This window comes from Dendrobates tinctorius, unplaced genomic scaffold (assembly GCF_039654945.1).
Source record: "Dendrobates tinctorius isolate UK_male_01 unplaced genomic scaffold, ASM3965494v1 ptg000254l, whole genome shotgun sequence".
NCBI classification, from domain to species: domain Eukaryota; kingdom Metazoa; phylum Chordata; class Amphibia; order Anura; family Dendrobatidae; genus Dendrobates; species Dendrobates tinctorius.
Genome location: NW_027361921.1, coordinates 26,175,925 through 26,197,685, shown reverse-complemented (window position 1 = coordinate 26,197,685; position 21,761 = coordinate 26,175,925). Strand labels below are relative to the sequence as shown.

Below are 21,761 nucleotides of genomic sequence, written 5' to 3'. Positions count from 1 at the left end.
GTCTACTATAACTATATTGAACTCTTTAATGGAAGCACACCCATACTAATGTCAAAGTGAACCTAACATATATGGCTATCGGTAATCTGTTAATAGCTGGTTTTAACTTCTGTCCAGTCAACCACAATCTGTAATATTTATTTAGTGTTTTACAAATTTCACTTATCTCTATTCCTAATCCATGAGATCTCACTATCCAGATTCACCACAAAATGGCTCCTACATATCTTGCCTTAGTTTCTATACAGTCTATGATAAGCACACACTGATTGCATGGTCTATATCATGTTATGTGATAGCTGCAAGGCATTATGGGGAAGCTCATATGGCCACACCGTAGATCATGTGAGCCTTATATGGCTCATGCGATCCTCTCCTTTGGGCAAAATGTTGGTGGGCATTGTTTGCAATTTTAACAGGTCCAGTGAATTTCCTAAAATTCAACATGAATTTGATTTGCATCAAGTTAATTCTCTGTTCTCTAGTGTCAAAGAAGTGCAGGGCTATAATGAACAATAATACACACACGCTACATGAGCTGTTCTTGAATCAGAAGAGCACATTCAGCAGCCGTCTAATCCTACTAAGGTGCAAGAAGGAGAAATTCAGGAAATCGTTTGTGCCTACTGCTATAGGGATGTATAATAATTCACTAACGGTGAAAGATGGCTACGATCTAGGGCTGGCACACTAAGGGAAATGTTCAGAGATTTGTGTACATTTGTTTGTTATGTATTGTGGTTAGTCATGTGCAAGATCTGTGTCTAGTAATTACTCTATGTAATGCTGTTTGTAATGTAATGTAGTAATGCTGTTTGTAATGTTTTGTTTGTAATGATGTTGTAACGCTGCTGTGATACCATAATTTCCCTCTGGATCAATAAAGTGCATCGTATCGCATTGTACAAGCATATTATTCACTGATGCAATGTGGATTTTGCCGTAAAAAAAAATCAATAAAATATTCTTACAAAATTTCAAGATAAACAGAATTGTGAAATCAAGAATAACAAACTAAGACACCAGTATCTCCCCATGTTTTCTTTAATTCTATTTTTTCAAAGTTCTGATAGATGATGTACAAAAACTTGTACAGGAGCAATTTGTTGTTGAAAACAGACAAAATAGATCACTGACTTATTTTGATTATACAAAATACCATCCAAAGAATGAGGTAAGAAGGGCTTTTTTTGTATAACTTTCCATATTGTTAGACTGTACAAAGCGACCAGGCTTTGAAAACAGACAAAAGGAAAACAAATATTTCATACTAATCCCAATCCCTGATGGACTTAGCACGTGGTGGGTTCAATGTCAGTAACTTTGGTGGAAAAATATCACAATTTGTGAGTCTTCAGTGGTTGTTACCTTTTAATGGCTAACTAAAAATATGTTAATAAATAGCAAGCTTTATAATCATCTTTTCAGTTAGCCATTAGAAGGTAACAACTACTGAAGACTCACAAATTGTAATAATTTACTGTTTACTCGCTAACACGATACAAAGGAGTATTTTTCATGAAAATTTGGTGGTGTAGACTCCATAGTAAATTGCTCTGTAGCATTTGCTTTACTTTATTATTTTTTATGGTTGTTTATGACTTTAAATCGAAGACCCAAAGCATTGGACGCCAAGAATTACCCAGACAAGATATATATAATAGAAAGGTATATCTTTATTAGATAGGATGACACCAAATATGAAAAAGGCAAACAAGTGGCACAATGTAAAATGTGCATGTACCAAGATACCTAATAATAAATATTAATAAAAACATACATATAAATTATATACTGTATATATGGCAACCAATATTGCAAAAGGCCGACTAAAGGTATAAATAATAAATAAAAATATCTAAAAAAAATCAGCAAGGGAAAAGCAAGAAGATGTGCAATAAAACCAAGTAAAAATCTCACATGAGACAAAGAAAGTGCACAAGAGTTGAATGAATTAGTCCTGAATAATAATTCATATCGGATATCTGTATATATAAAAATGAATGTATGTATGTGTATCACCAACCAATCACGAAGCATCTTTCATTTCACCAGAGCTGTTCAAAAGAAGCTCAGCTGTGATTGGTTGCTATGATAAACAGTTTTCCTTGCAACCAATCACTAAGGCCATGTGCACACATTGCAGATTCTACTGCGGATCCGCAGCGTTTCAGGCTCTGCGGGGCCGCAGCAGATTTAGGTGCGTTGTACAGTACCATTGTCTTCAATGTTAAACTGAAAACGCTGTGCACATGCTGCGGATTTTTCCATGCGTATTTACTGCGGGTTCAAATCCGCAGCATGTCAATTCTTTGTGTGGAATCCACAGCAGTTTCACACCTTTTCCATTGTAGAGGTGTGAAACCACAGGGCTAAACTGCAGGCTAATCCACAGGTAAACCGCAGTTTTTTTGACCTGAGAATTTACCTGCGGATTTTTCCAAATCCGCGCGGAAAAATCCGCAGCACCTAAAACTACGTGTGCACATAGCCTAAGCATCTCTCATTTCACCAGAGCTGGTTAAAAGTAGCTGAGCTGTGATGGTTGCTAAGATCAAGTTTTCCCACTTGACAACACCTCAGCAGACACTGACATGGTGGGAGAAATCTAGCATCCTCAGGAACATAAGCTCCCAGCCATTGTCTGCCCCCCAGAAAGGAGCACAGAGCACATGACAGAAATTAATCACCCCTCTCGTGGGTCAATGGTATGCAAGTTAGGGCAAATCCGCTCAGCATTTTGGTACTGACCCCAGGCCTTTCTTAAAGGGATCTCCGGTATGGAAGGCAGGGCAAATCCATCCAGTGCTTTGGTTCTGACCCCATGCCTCTCTTAAAGAGATCCTCAGTATGGAAGTCAGGGCAATTGCCTTCAAATGCTCTGGTACTGACCCCAGGCTCTCTTAAAGGTATCTCCTGTACGGAAGTTAGGGCAAATCCCTCAGCGCTCTGATTCTCACACCAGGGTTCTAGTAAAGGGATCATTGGTATACAAGTCAGGGCAAATCCATCCAGCGCTCTGGTTCTGATCCCAGGCTTTCTTAAAGGGATCCCCCGGTATGGAAGTTAGGGCAAATTCACTCAGTGCTCTGGTTCTGACCCAAGGACCCCTCTTAAAGGGATCCCTGGTATGGAAGTCAGGGCAAATCCACTCAGTGCTCTGGTTCTGATTTCAGGCATTCTGAAAGGGATCTCTGGTATGGAAGTTAGAGTAAATCCCTCAGCACTCTGATTCTCACTCCAGGGTTCTATTAAAGGGATCATTGGTATGGAAGTCAGGGCAAATCCACTCAGCGCTCTGGTTCTGACGCCAAGCCTCTTTTAAAGGGATCCCCGGTGTGGAAGTTAGGATCATTCCACTCAGCGCTCTGCTTCTGACTCCAGGCTGACAGGATGATGTGGGATATTAGGGGTAGTAGTCTGGTGACTCTGGCTGACGGGATGAAGTGGGATATGAGGGGGAGTAGTCTCATGGCTCTGGCTGACAGGGTGATGCGGGATATTAAGGGTATTAGGCCGGTGGCTCTGGCTGATGGGATGATGTGCGATATTAGCGGTAGTAGTCCAGTGGCACTGGCTGACGGGATGATGTGGGATATTAGGGGTAGTAGTCCAGTGGCTCTGACGGGATGATGTGGAATATTAGGAGTAGTAGTCCGGTGGCTGTGACGGCATGATGTGGGATATTAGTGGTAGTTGTCCAGTGGCGCTGACTGACGGGATGATGTGGGATATTAGGGGTAGTAACCCGGTGGCTTTAACGGGATGATGTGGGATATTAGTAGTCCAGTGGCTCTGGCTGATGGGACGATGTGGGATATATGGGGTAGTAGTCTGGTATCACTGGCTGACGGGATGATGTGGGATATTATAGTGAATGTGGCTATGTGGAGTGGGCGGGGCTATACACTCAGCATTAAATATATACTAGCTGAGGAGCCCGGCATTGCCTGGGCATAGTAACCAACTGTGGTTAGTTATAGCAAATTATAATGATTATATTGCACATAAAAACATTTCACATCATATATTCAACACTACAGATTTGCAACACAAATTACAGTTGTGGCCAAAAGTATTGACACCCCTGTAATTCTGTCAGATAATACTCAGTTTCTTCCTGAAAATGATTCCAAACACAAATTCTTTGGTATTATTATCTTCATTTAATTTGTCTTAAATAAAAAAACACAAAAGAGAATGAAGCAAAAAGCAAAACATTGATCATTTCACACAAAACTCCAAAAACGGGCCAGACAAAAGTATTGGCACCCTCAGCCTAATATTTGGCTGCACAACCTTTAGCCAAAATAACTGCGACCAACCGCTTCCAGTAACCATCAATGAGTTTCTTACAATGCTCTGCTGGAATTTTAGACCATTCTTCGTTGGCAAACTGCTCCAGGTCCCTGATATTTGAAGGGTGCATTCTCCAAACTGCCATTTTTATATCTTTCCACAGGTGTTTTATGTGATTCAGGCCTGGACTCATTGCTGGCCACCTCAGAAGTCTCCAGTGATTTCTCTCAAACCATTTTCTAGTGCTTTTTGAAGTGTGTTTTGGGTCATTGACCTGCAGGAAGACCCATTACCTTTGAGGGAGACCCAGCTTTCTCACACTGGGCCCTACATTATCCTGCAAAATTTGTTGGTAGTCTTCAGACTTCACAATGCCATGCACACTGTCAAGCAGTCCAGTGCCAGAGGCAGCAAAGCAACCCCAAAACATCAGGGAACCTCCGCCATGTTTGACTGTAGGGACCGTGTTCTTTTCTTTGAATGCCTCTTTTTTCTCCTGTAAACTCTATGTTGATGCCTTTGCCCAAAAAGCTCTACTTTTGTCTCATGTGACCAGAGAACATTCTTCCAAAACGTTTTAGGCTTTTTCAGGTAAGTTTTGGCAAACTCCAGCCTGGCCTTTTTATGTCTCGGGGTAAGAAGTGGGGTCTTCCTGGGTCTCCTACCATACAGTCCCTTTTCATTCAGACGCCGACGGATAGTACGGGTTGACGCTGTTGTAAGCTCGGACTGCAGGGCAGCTTGAACTTGTTTGGATGTTAGTCGAGGTTCTTTATCCAACATCCGCACAATCTTGCGTTGAAATCTCTTGTCAATTTTTCTTTTCCGTCCACATCTAGGGAGGTTAGCCACAGTGCCATGGGCTTTACATTTCTTGATGACACTGAGCACGGTAGACACAGGAACATTCAGGTCTTTGGAGATGGACTTGTAACCTTGATATTGCTCATGCTTCCTCACAATTTGGTTTCTCAAGTTCTCAGACAGTTCTTTGGTCTTCTTTCTTTTCTCCATGCTCAATGTAGTACACACAAGGACACAGGACAGAGGTTGAGTCAACTTTAATCCATGTCAACTGGCTGCAAGTGTGATTTAGTTATTGCCAACACCTGTTAGGTGCCACAGGTAAGTTACAGGTGCTGTTAATTACACAAATTAGAGAAGCATCACATGATTTTTCGAACAGTGCCATTACTTTTGTCCACCCTCTTTTTTATGTTTGGTGTGGAATTATATCCAATTTGGCTTTAGGACAATACTTTTTTGTGTTTTTTCACTTAAGACAAATTAAATGAAGATAATAATGCCAAAGAATTTGTGTTTGCAATCATTTTCAGGAAGAAACTAAGTATTATCTGACAGAATTGCAGGGGTGTCAATACTTTTGGCCACAACTGTAACTAAATGATTACCCAAGTATTTATAGTATTTTATTTTCAACTCATTCAAAATTTTTAGTTTTTCCTTTCGGTGCAAAGATGAACAGATTTTTGGCAGTTCCAACTCTTGAACAGACCACGTAAAGTTGACCATGAGAAAAGCATGGAGATTGCAAATCAATCCCTACTACTTTCAAGGACTGTCCCTGAGCATTGTTAATGGACAATGCAAATAGCAGTTGAACTGGTAACTGGAGGCGTTTAAAATAAAATAAAAAATCAGATGGAATAAGTGGAATTCTTGGAATGAAAATGTCATCTCCTTTGGCACATCCTGTTTCTGAGCTGTGCATCTAACTCTATCCTGTGTGATAATGTCTGCTGAGCTGTATACCTAATCCTCTTCTGTGTAATACTTTCTGCTGAGTTGTGTATCTAATCCTATCGTGTGTTACTGACTGCTCAGCTGTGTATCTAATCCTATCCTGTGTGATACTGACTGCTGAGCAGTGTATCTAATCCTCTCCTGTGTGACACCGTCTGCTGAGCCATGTATCTAACCCTATCCTGTGTGATACTGACTGCAGAGCCATGTATCTAATCCTATTCTGTGTGATACTGTCTGCTGAGCCGTGTATCTAATACTATTCTGTGTGATACTGACTGCTGAGCTGTGTATCTAATTCTATCCTGTGTGATACTGTCTACTGAGCCGTGTATCTATTCCTATCCTGTGTGATACTGACTGCTTAGCTGTGTATCTAATCTTATCCTGTGTGATACTGACTGCTGAGCCGTGTATCTAACCCTATCTTCTGTGATACTGACTGCTGAGCCGTGTACCTAATCCTATCCTGTGTGATACTGACTGCTGAGCCATGTATCTAATCCTATCCTGTGTGATACTGACTGCAGAGCCGTGTATCTAATACTATTCTGTGTGATACTGACTGCTGAGCTGTGTTTCTAATCCTATCCTGTGTGATATTGACTGCTTAGCTGTGTATCTAATCCTATCCTGTGTGATACTGACTGCTGAGCCATGTGTCTAATCCTATCCTGTGTGATACCATCTGCTGAGCCGTGTATCTAACCCTATCCTGTGTGATACTGACTGCTGAGCCGTATATCTAATCCTATCCTGTGTGATACTGGGCCCCCCCTGCAGTCTGTGTCAGAGGGTGGTCTGTGTTGGCACGGTAATAAATTGTGTTATTTCCAGCTTTACAGAAGGACGATAACACCATAGAAATGATAAAAATAATAGGCCAAATTGTTTGGTGAATTGGAACATGCAGGGTTAAAATTTCACCTCACAACATAGCCTATGACGCTATCGGGGTCCAGACGTGTGACTGTGCAAAATTTTGTGACTGTAGCTGCGACGGTGCAGATGCCAATCCCGGACATACACACATACATACATACAAACATACACACACATTGCGCATATATATATTATTGGAAAATGTGCGCCAATCTCAAATTCAGCACGAACGTTGCACCCTCAGATTCGGATTCGGATTCAAGAACATTTTCCTCAAAATCTGCAAAATTCGGCAAAGGTTCGGTAAATGACCAAGTTTCCATTAATGTTTTTGTTAGTACTTTGGCTAAGATAGTGGTGCTGTATGATAAACAGGGGAATGTGTTTTATGATGGGAGGAGGTCTATATAGATCAGAAGAACGGCAGACTGTTATTCTGTTTTTATTAACTTAATGTGTGGAGATTTCAGCAGCCAATCAAGGCACAGAATCCATCCTCAACTTCCAAACACAAGAGCTTGTGTCATTGGCTGCCAAAATCACATGTAACTCTCCATTTAAAAAGCACCATTTTGTCATTGTAACAGCTTAGTGAAGCTGCTGTTGCTGCAAGTAGTCAGCTAGTTAGCTAGGCAGTTTATTTTCAGCTAGTTCAGACAGATGGAATCCTGCATCAAATAGACTTTCAAACATATAAATCAGGAGTGCTAATTCTGTGGAGCACCCATAATTTTCCACTTCAGCATATAAATCCTCTGTGCTAATTATGTGGTTCCACCACCAGTCCACATTTCAGCATCCACATCTTTTGTGCTAATTCTATGGTCTCACCCTGAGTCCATGGGTCGCCCCGCGGCTCGCCCAGGGCAGTGGGGTACTCGGTACCGGGCCGGTGTCAGGGGGATGATGTGTCACAGCAGCAGTGACCCGGTAAATGGCCCTGGGCCCCAATATCAATGGCGGTGATGTTAAAGGTGTTAGAGTTTATTAGAGTAGTTTGTGACGCCACCCATGGTATTTGGCACGTATGGTGTTAGGCCAACGCTGCATACAGATCCGCTGGGACTGATGGTGTGGTGCAGCAGAGATGGTATAGCTCCCCACAGGTTGAGCTGTAGTCCCAGGGCAGTGTAGGTGCAATGGATGAGGAGAGGCGCAGGATGGTGTAGGTGATGTAGCTGTGTTGGAATAACTGGAGGACACCAGAGTAGGCGGTTCCAAAGCTTTACTCACTGTTTGCAGTTCACACAACTGCATGCCTCCGTACTGTGTTCTCCAGGTCAGGGCTCCAGCCAACCTCCAGGCAGGATAGGATTCTCCCTTCCACACTCTGCCAACATGTACCTTACTGAACGACTCCTCCAATGCGCCTTTAGGTGCGAAGCACTCCAGTACTTAGTTACTCTGGAATGCCTCTCTCTAGGTGTTCCTAGTCTCTACTTGTATGACAGACAGCTGTAGCCTGCTTCGGGGAACTCTAGCTCCAGATTCCCGGCTCTCTATCTGTTTCGCTGTTGTGTCCCAAGTCTATGGTGGGAGCAAGGCGTTAGTGGCTCACTACTCCTCCAGTGACTGTTGCCGGATATAAAGATCCAATCAACCTCGGGGACCGGGCCCCGGCTTTGCACTTTCTGGACTGGAAGGGTTCTCTCTCTTTCTCAACCAGCTTCCCACTGTCCTTCTATTCTCATCTCTCTTATGGAATCTGTAGTCTTCAGTCTACGTCTCTTTCTCCTTCTCTTCCTTCCCTGAGAAGCTCGTTCCACTAAGACCAGTCCTCAGCCTCTCCTGACTGACTGCCTTCCTCCGCCTTGAGCTCCTCTCAGGCTGACCTGTTGTCAGCCTGCTCTCTTTCTCTCAGACCCTCATCTGACTTCCTTCTTCTGGGTCTCCCCCCAGACTGACCTTCTGTCAGACTGACCTGAAATCCTACACTTTCCCTCACTTTTGTATCATCACACTCCACCCGCCTCCCAGCACATCTCGTGTTACGAAGCAGGGTTCCACGAGGGGTGCTCTGCTAACCCCTATCCTGAAGCTGTTAGGTGGCCCCACTGAACTATCCTGTGTGTGGAATGCAGGTGTGGAGCGTGGTCAGGAGTTCCTACCTTACCTGGATGGTGGGGCACTACACCTTAGGAGAAGGTGCAGTACCTCTGTGGCGACTGAAGCCTCAGGGGCGCCACATACCCCCCGTTAAACACAGCACGTCCGCGGGCTGCAAGACAACAAAAGTACAATACAGGAACACACAAAAATTTTTAAATGCTGTTTAACAATACTTATTTAATCTTCCTAGTATAGGAGGCACATTTCTTAAACGTTACAAACAGGCTAACTTCCTATCTTAGTATCAAAAAGTTACTTTAAGTGCAATTCTCAATTATTTATTCAAGTGCAATTCTCAACTCAAAGTGCTATACTCAACACATTTTCTTTATTACATTTTCTATCAATTATTCTCTGTTTCTTTCTCTCTTTCTACTACTATTGCTGGACGCAAGACACTGACCATCTACTCTTGGCCTGTTACCTGTCACTTGCAATTCTTCAATCTTTATTCAATTCTCACATTCTATCTCAAAATTTTACTAATTCTCTGTATCAAATATTCTATAAAAGACATTTACTTTTCATAAGGCATAACATTATCAAATACGTTATCATAAAACATTCAAAAATTCTTGTTAGGTGCTGAACACTGCTCCCAGCCGGGATTTCTTGCAGTGTCCCTTGAGGTAGACATCATTCTTCGAAAAGTGTCCATGCAAAAACATTATCTTCGCAAAGAGTTTTTGTATGTAAAACCAAGAAAGGGCACCTAAAGAGGTGCAAACTATTAACAATTAAAGTTTTTGGATCATACAGCATTCATGATCTCCACAGTTCCTTTGTAAAAAACCACTGCCAATCAAAAGCAGGCAACAAAAGTGCTACCGGAAAAACATGATAGCAAAAATAGAAAGGCACAACTGGTGCAAACAAGACCCTCCTGGGTAACAAGAAGTTTTGTAAATTCTTCTTTTTAACGGCTACCAGATTCAAAGTAGTCATTAGCAATCCGCAGGTACTCCTCCTCCCGCGGTGTCAAATCTGTAAACTTTAACTTGGGCTGCCGGATAGGTGCATGTACAGGGTCACCTGGGTTCTCAGTAACTGGTACAGGAACCGTCTGGTTGGTAGCTGTGGTTGGAGGGGCAGCAACTGATGAGCTCAGCAGGTATCGGTGGATAAATTCTTTGGGGATGCGGCAGATGTTCAGTGCGTACCAGCCCCTTAGTCCTTCATGCCGAGTGAACGTCACATACTCCCCGGGCTGCAGGTCCCTGTCTGGGTGCCCCCATCTCAGATGGGGCTCCACATCCCACCGGTTGAAGAACAGGTCACTGATCCGTTTGGGGTCTGCGATAAAGCCGAAACCCCTCTCCCGATTCACATTCAGGACCTGTCCCCAACCGGCTGCATCCCAGGGGCCATGATGACCTGTACAGGCCCTCTCCTTCTGGGCCAGATCCGGGCCCAACACAGCCTTCATCCTCTGCTCCCTCTCCCAATACTCATCTGCCAGTTTTTTCAGGGTGGCTCGGCAGTGGGCCTCATTCTGCGCCTCCCGGGACCCGCTTTCATCCACAGCACCAACATCCCGGTCCCAGACCAGGTCCAAGACGACCTGGCCAGCCGCTGCAACTGCGGTGCACCCCGGGGCCTCCCCAGGTGGAGGGACATCCGACATACCTGGGGCCTCCTGGCGGTGCGGCTTCTGCTCCGATGCCGGTGGTGATGGAGCGGATGGTGGTTCTGGATCCGCAGGGGACCCTGTGGGGACCTGCGCAGCCTCATCAGGTCCGGGCGGGAGCTCCGCTTCCACCCCCGGGTCCTCCGGTAACTTCTTCGGGCAGGCGGCACCTAGCCACACAGTCAGGGTGGACGTGTATATCAACGCTGCCCGGGAACAGTCCGGTGTGGTAGCGGCAGGTACCGGTGGAGGGGGTACCGCTGGTGTAGGCCCCGCCGGGGCGCTCTGCAGTCTCAGCTTCTCCAGGGCATCGTTCCGCAGCTGCAGACTGGCGGTCAATTCGGCTATCTCAGCTTCTAGTTGCTGGCGGTTCATGCCGGAGTTCGTGTTGGAGCCGTCAGCCATGGCGCCGGGGGTTTGCACTTCCCCGTGCTCTGCAGGCCTCCTTCCCTTAGTCTCCAAAATGACGTTCTGGTGCTCTTCTTCTTGCTCCGCCCTTCTGCTCGCCACTGGCTTTCTCTGCCCCTCCCTCCGGGGGTGGCGTCTTCTTCCCGCGCCTCCATACCAAGCCAGTATACGAACCCCTTGGGGGTGGGCCATGCATCTGTCACATAGTAATTCAGGCAGGGACGGCCCAAGACTCTTCGCGGTCTTTTCTTAGGACCTCCCATCTCTTCACGCCCTTCTTCTCCACGCCAGCGGCCACTTCTAAAGTCCATTTTACAGTCTATTAAATTTGCTCTTCTGCACATTTTCAAAAGTTGTAAATCCAAGGCACACAGAACCCGATGGCATCGGGTTTCGTCATCCTGTTTGTGATGCCAGAAATTGGGTCGCCCCGCGGCTCTCCCAGGGCAGTGGGGTACTCGGTACCAGGCCGGTGTCAGGGGGATGATGTGTCACAGCAGCGGTGACCTGGTCCGTGGCCCTGGGCCCCAATATCAATGGCGGTGATGTTAAAGGTGTTAGAGTTTATTAGAATAGTTCGTGACGCCACCCGTGGTATTTGGCAAGTATGGTGTTAGGCCAACGCTGCATACAGATCCGCTGGGACTGATGGTGTGGTGCAGCAGAGATGGTATAGCTCCCCACAGGTGGCGCTATAGTCACAGGGCAGTGTAGGTGCAATGGATGAGGAGAGGCGCAGGATGGTGTAGGTGATGTAGTGGTGTTGTAATAACTGGAGGACACCAGAGTAGGCGGTTCCAAAGCTTTACTCACTGTTTGCAGTTCACACAACTGCCTGCCTCCATACTGTGTTCTCCAGGTCAGGGCTCCAGCCAACCTCCAGGCAGGATAGGATTCTCTCTTCCACACTCTGCCAACATGTACCTTACTGAACGACTCCTCCAATGCGTCTTTAGGTGCGAAGCACTCCAGTACTTAGTTACTCTGGAATGCCTCTCTCTAGGTGTTCCTAGTCTCTACTTGTATGACAGACAGCTGTAGCCTGCTTCGGGGAACTCTAGCTCCAGATTCCCAGCTCTCTATCTGTTTCGCTGTTGTGTCCCAAGTCTATGGTGGGAGCAAGGTGTTAGTGGCTCACTACTCCTCCGGTGTCTGTTGCCGGATATAAAGATCCAATCATCCTCGGGGACCGGGCCCCGGCCTTTGCGCTTTCTGGACTGGAAGGGTTCTCTCTTTTTCTCAACCAGCTTCCCACCGTCCTTCTATTCTCCTTCATTCCGATCTGTTCTATCTCTCTTATGGAATCTGTAGTCTTCAGTCTACGTCTCATTCTCCTCTTCCTTCCCTGAGAAGCTCATTCCACTAAGACCAGTCCCCAGCCTCTCCTGACTGACTGCCTTCCTCCGCCTTGAGCTCCTCTCAGGCTGACCTGCTGTCAGCCTGCTCTCTTTCTCTCAGACCCTCGTCTGACTTCCTTCTTCTGGGTCTCCCCCCAGACTGACCTTCTGTCAGACTGACCTGAAATCCTACACTTTCCCTCTCTTTTGTATCATCACACTCCACCCGCCTCCCAGCACATCTCGTGTTATGAAGCAGGGTTTCACGAGGGGTGCTCTGCTAACCCCCATCCTGAAGCTGTTAGGTGGCCCCACTGAACTATCCTGTGTGTGGAATGCAGGTGTGGAGCGTGATCAGGAGTTCCCACCTTACCTGGATGGTGGGGCACTACACCTTAGGAGAAGGTGCAGTACCTCTGTGGCGACTGAAGCCTCATGGGCGCCACATCCATATTTCAGCATATAAATCCTTTGGGCTAATTTTGTGGTCAAGTCACCAGTCCATATTTCAGCATATATATATTTTGTGATAATTCTGTGCTCCAGCCACACTATTTTAGCAAATAATTACTGATTGTTAATTTAGTGACAGTTGATTGACAGGTCTGGGCCTAGGGTTGTGAAACAGCTGATTAAAAGAGGGGAAGGGTACATCCAACCTGAATGGGAAAAAGCGAGGTTGTGGTGGAAGGGGAAATAGGCGTTGTGTTTGAGGTGTAACTGGGGTAGGTGGTAATGGTACTGAAAGCTCAACATAACAAAAACTGGCTCGTCCTATCCAATGACAACTTACAACTTCTGATACTGGAAGGTCTACTCTACTACCTTTCTTTGGTACGCCTTGTAGTTTATTTTTTGAAATGTGGAGACTACAAGTTGGGTCTCCATTTGTTGGGTTGCCTGTAGTGCAAGGGGTCTTAGAGCACCAGGCTTACACCCGTCACTCATCCACCTCCTACTGATCAATTTGTAAGCTAGAAATGCTGAGTCAGGCTCATCCCATCCATCAATGCTATGCCACTTTTCCAGGTGTCTCACCCTAATGGCCCCGTCACACATAGCAATCTCGCTATAGAGATCGCTGCTGAGTCACAACTTTTGTGAAACAACAGCGATCTCACCAGCGACATCGCTGTGTGTGACAGCGATCAGCGACCGGCCCCCCTGCCGGTATTGCTGATCACTGCAGGAAAGGCCAGCACGCTTTTGTTCACTGGTCTCCCGCTGGCCAGCACGCATCGCTGCGTGTGACAGGCGGGAGACCAGCGATCAGCTGTAAAATAATAAAAAAAATAAAAAATATCGTTATTCTCACCTTCCGACGTCCCGCGCAGTTTTCCCGCCTCTCTCCATGCTCCCGTTCCCAGTAATCCTTTGAAAGAATGACCGCGAGACTTTGCGATCCCACGAGAACGGACGTCATCGTGGTAATTCTCGCAAAGGATTACTGGGACCAGAGCGTGGAGAGAGGCGGGAATGCTACGCAGGACGTCGGAAGGTGAGAATAACAATATTTTTTATTTTAATTCTATTTTTGACATGAATATGGCATCAGCGCTAACGAACACAGCGATGCCACGTGCGCGGCATCGCTGTCCTGATCGCTGGTGAAGCTGTCTGTTTGACATCTCACCAGCGATCACATAGCAACTTACCAGCGATCCTGACACGTTGATATCGTTGTCAGGATCGCTGGTAAGTCGCTGTGTGTGACTCCAGCTTTAGTTTTTGAAATTGTTTGGACTCCAAGATGGATCTCCTTCATGTGTGTTGCCTTTAGCTGTAGGGCTCCCAGACCGGCAGGCCTGCACTTACTTTCAGTCAACTACCTCTGTTACTATCCTTAAATTTTTTTTTAACAATAGTAGTTTATGAATCTGACATTTCTGCCACCTGAGTGTGTCTGAGCAGGAAAGCAGTTTGAGCTGTTGCATGAGGTATCAGGGCTTCCAACACAGCAGGCCAACACTTGTCCCTCACCCACCACTTTATTTCAAAGTCGTAAATGTTGGCCCAGACCCTGATACCTCATGCGTGGCCCATCCGTTACTGATGCGCCATTATAAAATTTTTACTGTGGGTCAATTTTTACAGGCGTACAAATAAAACATGCAAAACGAAACCCAAATGGATTTTCCTGGGAAATATGTTAAGGAACATCATATGCAGGGTAATGGCTTTTATGTAAGGCAAAATAGATAGCCCAAAACAAAATGTTCTTCCACCACGTGGGCTATGTTCACACGTAGCATTTTTGATGTGTTTTTCAACGGTACAATTGCTTTCAACCAAGACAAATGCAATTGGAGCGCCCGCCAGGGCAGTGGGACACTCGGTACCGGGCCGCTACTTTAAAGGGGGCAGTGTCACAGCGGCGGTGACCCGGTCTGTGGCCCTGGGTGTCCAATAAAAGGGGGCTATTTACAAGGGAATGAAAGATAAAGAGTTTTTGTATTAAGTTTGTGATGCTACTCGTGGTATCTGATCAGTAGTGACCAGTAGAGTTGAGCGAAACGGGTCGAAAAAATTCAAAAGCCGCCGACTTTTGGCAAAGTCGGGTTTCATGAAACGAAACCCGACCCTAGGATGAGGTCGGCCACGAGGTCGGCGACTTACGCGCCAAAGTCGCGTTTCAAAAGTTTGTTTTGCGCTCTTTTTCAGCCAATCAGGATCCACGGACACTGTGGGCAACGTGATGACATAGGCAGGGGTCACCACCATCTTTCAGAAGGGCATGCAAGTGATTGGCTTGCTTTGGTGGGCGTCACAGGGGGTATAAAAGGGCGTGCACGCCGACCGCCATCTTACTTCTGCCGATCTCAGTATAGGGAGAGGTTGCTGATTCTGTAGGGAGAGCGTTAGGCAGGGAAGAAGACAAAAAACTGCTTCTGCTGCTAGCGATTTGGCCTGCACAACACACCAGTCACTGTGTGTGCAGTGCAAGGGGAGGCTATATAGTGGTGTATCAGTGGTGTTGGTTGTTGGGCTGCCTTCTAAGGCTTCCTGACATTCCTGGATTGCTGTTTACCCACTGCTCCGCAAACTGCTTTTTTAAAAGCAATCCAATCTCCCTTATCCTCTAGTCACTTTGGTCACAGCTGTGCCATCGAGCCTGTCACATAGCGCTCAGATATTCATTGGGCCTCACACAATCCAAAAGTGTCCAGTGTCCAAAAGTGTGTGCAGAGATTCAAAATCTCCCTTATCCTCTAGTCACTTTGGTCACAGCTGTGCCATCGAGCCTGTCACATAGCGCTCAGATATTCATTGGGCCTCACACAATCCAAAAGTGTCCAGTGTCCAAAAGTGTGTGCAGAGATTCAAAATCTCCCTTATCCTCTAGTCACTTTGGTCACAGCTGTGCCATCGAGCCTGTCACATAGCGCTCAGATATTCATTGGGCCTCGCACAATCCAAAAGTGTCCAGTGTCCAAAAGTGTGTGCAGAGATTCAAAATCTCCCTTATCCTCTAGTCACTTTGGTCACAGCTGTGCCATCGAGCCTGTGACATAGCGCTCAGATATCAGTGGGCCTCACACAATCCAAAAGTGTCCAGTGTCCAAAAGTGTGTGCAGAGATTCAAAATCTCCCTTATCCTCTAGTCACTTTGGTCACAGCTGTGCCATCGAGCCTGTCACATAGCGCTCAGATATTCATTGGGCCTCACACAATCCAAAAGTGTTCAGTGTCCAAAAGTGTGTGCAGAGATTCAAAATCTCCCTTATCCTCTAGTCACTTTGGTCACAGCTGTGCCATCGAGCCTGTGACATAGCGCTCAGATATCAGTGGGCCTCACACAATCCAAAAGTGTCCAGTGTCCAAAAGTGTGTGCAGAGATTCAAAATCTCCCTTATCCTCTAGTCACTTTGGTCACAGCTGTGCCATCGAGCCTGTGACATAGCGCTCAGATATCAGTGGGCCTCACACAATCCAAAAGTGTCCAGTGTCCAAAAGTGTGTGCAGAGATTCAAAATCTCCCTTATCCTCTAGTCACTTTGGTCACAGCTGTGCCATCGAGCCTGTCACATAGCGCTCAGATATTCATTGGGCCTCACACAATCCAAAAGTGTCCAGTGTCAAAAAGTGTGTGCAGAGATTCAAAATCTCCCTTATCCTCTAGTCACTTTGGTCACAGCTGTGCCATCGAGCCTGTGACATAGCGCTCAGATATCAGTGGGCCTCACACAATCCAAAAGTGTCCAGTGTACAAAAGTGTGTGCAGAGATTCAAAATCTCCCTTATCCTCTAGTCACTTTGGTCACAGCTGTGCCATCGAGCCTGTCACATAGCACTCAGATATTCATTGGGCCTCACACAATCCAAAAGGGTCCAGTGTCCAAAAGTGTGTGCAGAGATTCAAAATCTCCCTTATCCTCTAGTCACTTTGGTCACAGCTGTGCCATCGAGCCTGTCACATAGCGCTCAGATATTCATTGGGCCTCACACAATCCAAAAGTGTCCAGTGTCCAAAAGTGTGTGCAGAGATTCAAAATCTCCCTTATCCTCTAGTCACTTTGGTCACAGCTGTGCCATCGAGCCTGTCACATAGCGCTCAGATATTCATTGGGCCTCACACAATCCAAAAGTGTCCAGTGTCCAAAAGTGTGTGCAGAGATTCAAAATCTCCCTTATCCTCTAGTCACTTTGGTCACAGCTGTGCCATCGAGCCTGTGACATAGCGCTCAGATATCAGTGGGCCTCACACAATCCAAAAGTGTCCAGTGTCCAAAAGTGTGTGCAGAGATTCAAAATCTCCCTTATCCTCTAGTCACTTTGGTCACAGCTGTGCCATCGAGCCTGTCACATAGCGTTCAGATATCAGTGGGCCTCACACAATCCAAAAGTGTCCAGTGTCCACAAGTGTCTGCAGAAATTCAAAATCTCCCCTGTCCTAGAGACACCTTGTACCTTGTTTTACATTACTATATAGTTTGTTGGATTTTGTCTACATTTCTACCAAAAATGAGGAAGGCTGGTGGAAGAGGCCGTGGAATTGGGCGAGGGTTGGCAGCTGGTAATGATGGTGTTGGTGGTGGATCTGATGGTAGTGGCAAGAGCAAAATAGGACCGAATGCAGGAGGTGTTGAGCCTGCGTCATCGTCTGGCTACATAAGGCCTCGAACGCTTAGTTTTCTAGGAGTTGGCAAACCGCTTTTAAAGCCAGAGCATCAGGAAAAAGTTTTGTCTTACATTGCTGACTCAGCCTCCAGCTCTATCGCCTCCTCTTCTTCAGTTGTAAAAAGTAAAAGCACTGAGTCGTCATTGGAGGCTCATGTTCATGAACCACACCTTTCCTTGTGTCCTTCACCCCAACCAAGATTGAAGGATGACGCAGGCCATACTACTGATTACTCCATGGAGCTGTTTTCACATACCATGCGTGGATTATCAAGTCAAATGGTGAATTACCCAGGCCAAGATGAATCTGACATGGAGTGCACTGATGCACAGCCGCTGATGGATGATTCTGCTGGTACATTCACTCAGAGCACTACATTGTCCTCGCAGTGTACAGAGCCAGATTCTGACCCTGATGAGACTCAGGTGCCCCTTCCCGCACACTATACCACCATACACGGTGACACAGAGGAAGGGGCACATGACATAGAAGAGGAGGTGATGGATGACCCAGTTGTTGACCCAGATTGGCATCCATTGGGGGAAGAGGGTGCTGCTTCCAATAGCTCAGATGAGGAGCATCCACAGCAGACATCGACATCGCAACAGCTGTTATCTGGCAGGCCCGTAGCACTCCAAAGACAGGTTCCAAACATCAAAAGAGTTGCTGGACAGCTTGTCCAGAGGGTCAAAAGATCACAGCGTGCTAGGCCGCAAAATGTCTGCCAAAGTAGGAAGAGTGCAGTGTGGCACTTTTTTGAACAAAATCCTCATGATCAGGCCAAGGTTATCTGTAAGAAGTGTGCAAAGACCTTTAGCCGAGGGAAAAATCTGAAAAATTTGAATACCAGTTGCATGCTTAGACATTTAACCAGCATGCACTTGCAAGCGTGGACACAACACCAAACCTCAAGTGCCACATGTGCAACTGATCACAACAAAGGTAGTCAGCAACGCTACATTGTTTCCCCCACTGTAAGCCCACCGGTTAGCACAGCAGCAAATGTTGAGGTGTCGTTGCAAGGCCACAGCAGTCAGGGAATCCCACTGTTATATCAACGAAAGACTGATTCTAGGCCATCAGAAAGAACACCAACTCCATCACCATCATCAACCCTCTCTCAGTCCGCCCTGTCCACCGCTACTTCCACCATATGCAGCTCTCAAGTCCAGCTCACCCTCCCAGACACTATGAGTAGGTCAAGAAAGTACTCAGTCTCTCATCCGCGTACACTGGGTTTGAACGCCCACATTGCCAAACTAATCTCGTTTGAGATGATGCCCTTTCGGTTGGTGGAAAGCACAGCTTTCCGCGAACTCATGGCCTATGCAGTACCACGCTATGACCTACCCAGTCGCCACTTCTTCTCTCGCAAAGCCATCCCAGCCCTCCACCATCATGTGAAAGACCGCATTGTCCATGCACTCAAGCAGTCAGTGAGCGGAAAGGTGCACCTCACAACTGATGCATGGTCCAGTCGGCATGGCCAGGGCCGTTACGTGTCCATCACTGCGCACTGGGTTAATGTGGTGGATGCAGGGTCCACAGGGGACAGCGGTGGTGGGACAGTGCTGCCTAGCCCACGGTATAGGAAACAGTTGGCTGTAGGCGTTCGACCCTCCTCCTCCTCCTCCAGAAGCAAAAGCTCGTCCACAGAGCGCAGTCGTACGAGCACTCCATCTGCAGCTGCCACTGTTGCACACGATGTGTCCCCCTATCGAGCAGCTAGTGGAAAGCGTCAGCAGGCTGTGCTGCAGATGATGTGTTTGGGCGACAGACACACCGCCGCGGTGCTGGCCGAGTACTTGAAGCGACAAACTGAGTCATGGCTGGGCAGTGTACATCTTGAGGCAGGCAAGGTAGTTAGTGATAACGGCCGTAATTTTGTGGCAGCCATAGCCCTTTCAAAACTCAGCCACATACCTTGCTTGGCTCACACCTTGAACCTGGTGGTGCAGTGCTTCCTCAAAAATTATCCGGAGTTAACAGCCCTGCTCCAGAAGGTGTGAAGACTGTGCGCGCACATCCGCCGGTCGCCTGTACACTCCGTTCGTATGCAGAAGCTGCAGCGATTGCTCCACCTTCCCAACCACCGCCTCATTATCGACATTGCAACATAATGCATTTGTGGGAGGATACACGGCCAGGCACTTTGAGAGCAGACATGGAGTTGACAGGTGTGCAGTGGTCGCAGCTGAAAGACCTCTGTAAAGTCCTTCAGTGTTTTGAGGAATGCACACGGCTGGTAAGCGCAGACGACGCCATCCTAAGCATGAGCATCCCACTTATGCGTCTGCTCATGCAAATTTTGACGCACCTTAAGGAGCAGGCGTCTGCAGCCAATGTTGATGAGGAGGAAGAGGAGGAGGAAATCCTTGATGACATTCAGCCATTGTCTGCTCAGGGACCTCTCCTGGATGAGGTGGAGGAAGAAGAGGAGGAGGAGGATGATGATGGGGATGATTACTTAGGGGAGGAGGATGCATCTCGTGGGGCAAGTGAAAATGTTGGCGTGGCAAGGTCTGGTACAGGGTTTGTGCGTGACTGGAGGGATGTGGATTTGCCAGAAAGTGCTCCTCCACCCAGCACTCGCAGTGCATCATTGACACCGGGAACATTGGCCCACATGTCAGATTATGCCTTGCAGATCCTAAAAAGGGACCCCCGCATTGCCAAAATGATGAACGATGACGACTACTGGTTGACCAGCATCCTGGATCCACGCTATAAAGGCAAATTACAAAACATCATGCCACAGGAGAACCTTGACCTAATATTGGCTAATAAACAAGCAACTCTGGTAAATCGGTTGCTTGAGGCATTCCCAGCACACAGCAGCGGTGATGGTTCTCACACGAGCCGTACGGGCCGGGGGCAGCTTGGCAGAGGTGTTCGTGGTGCACACAGCAGAAGTGGCGTTGGAGACAGGGGTTTCATGACAATGTTGTGGACTGATTTTTCAAATACCGCTCACACAACTGGTAATACTGCATCGATGGAAAGTGACAGGAGACAGCAGTTGTCAACTATGGTTCCAAACTACTTTTCCTCCCATATCGATGTTCTCCCACACAGGTCATTCCCCTTTGACTATTGGGCCGCTAAACTGGACACCTGGCCTGAATTGGCCCAATATGCCTTACAGGAGCTCGCTTGCCCAGCTGCAAGTGTGCTATCGGAAAGAGTCTTCAGTGCAGCTGGATCAATCCTGACAGAAAAAAGGACCCGTTTGTCAACCCAAAATGTGGATGATCTAACCTTCATTAAAATGAACCATGCATGGGTTTCCAAGGATTTTGTCCCACCTTCCCCTGATGACACATAGGGTGACAGAAAAATGGCTTGCTTTGGTCCACCTCTTCCTGGGACTTCACCTATTTCGCCTTTTGCATCAGCTGAATGTCCAACATCAACATATGCCACTTTCTAAAACTCCCTAACTGTGCTACCTCCCCCCCATGGCCGGGGTCACCACCTAGCGCACGACACCGTGCGAGTGCCGTTGCCCTGGACAGGTGGGTAGGCCGACTCTTGGGCGCGGGCACTGGCACAGGGTCCCTCATAGTGCAATCAAGTGTCTCTGACGGTGGTGGTGCACACCCGCCGTCAGACACACCGCTGTACTATGAGGGGCCCAGTGCCAGTACCGACGCCCACGAGTGGGCCCCCCTTGCTTGGGCAGGGCCCCAGCATTTGCAATCTTTACCTCTCCCTGCTCCTCCGCTGTGTAATCTGGGCCGTCAAATCCATACTGTGCCTGACACCGTCTGAGCCTGCCTCCTGATGTATAGACATATATTTTGAATGTGTACGCTATCCATACATGTTATCCGGGGAAACGGTACCCTTTCTAACCTTTGTGCAATCACGTGCAATCCATACTGGGCCTAACACCGTCTGAGCCTGCCTCCTGAGACATATATTTTGAATGTGTACGCTATCCATACATATTATCCAGGGATACGGTACCCTTTCTAACCTTTGTGCAATCACGTGCAATCCATACTGTGCCTGACACCGTCTGAGCCTGCCTCCTGATGTATAGACATATATTTTGAATGTGTACGCTATCCATACATGTTATCCGGGGATACGGTACCCTTTCTAACCTTTGTGCAATCATGTGCAATCCATACTGGGCCTGACACCGTCTGAGCCTGCCTCCTGATGTATAGACATATATTTTGAATGTGTACGCTATCCATACATGTTATCC

General features: G+C 46.9%; 1 pseudogene; it reads left to right on the top strand.

Annotated features, from left to right (window-relative positions):
* The window catches only part of LOC141067759 (carboxypeptidase O-like), a 1,273,696-nt pseudogene that overhangs the window by 93,803 nt on the left and 1,158,132 nt on the right, over nucleotides 1–21,761 (top strand).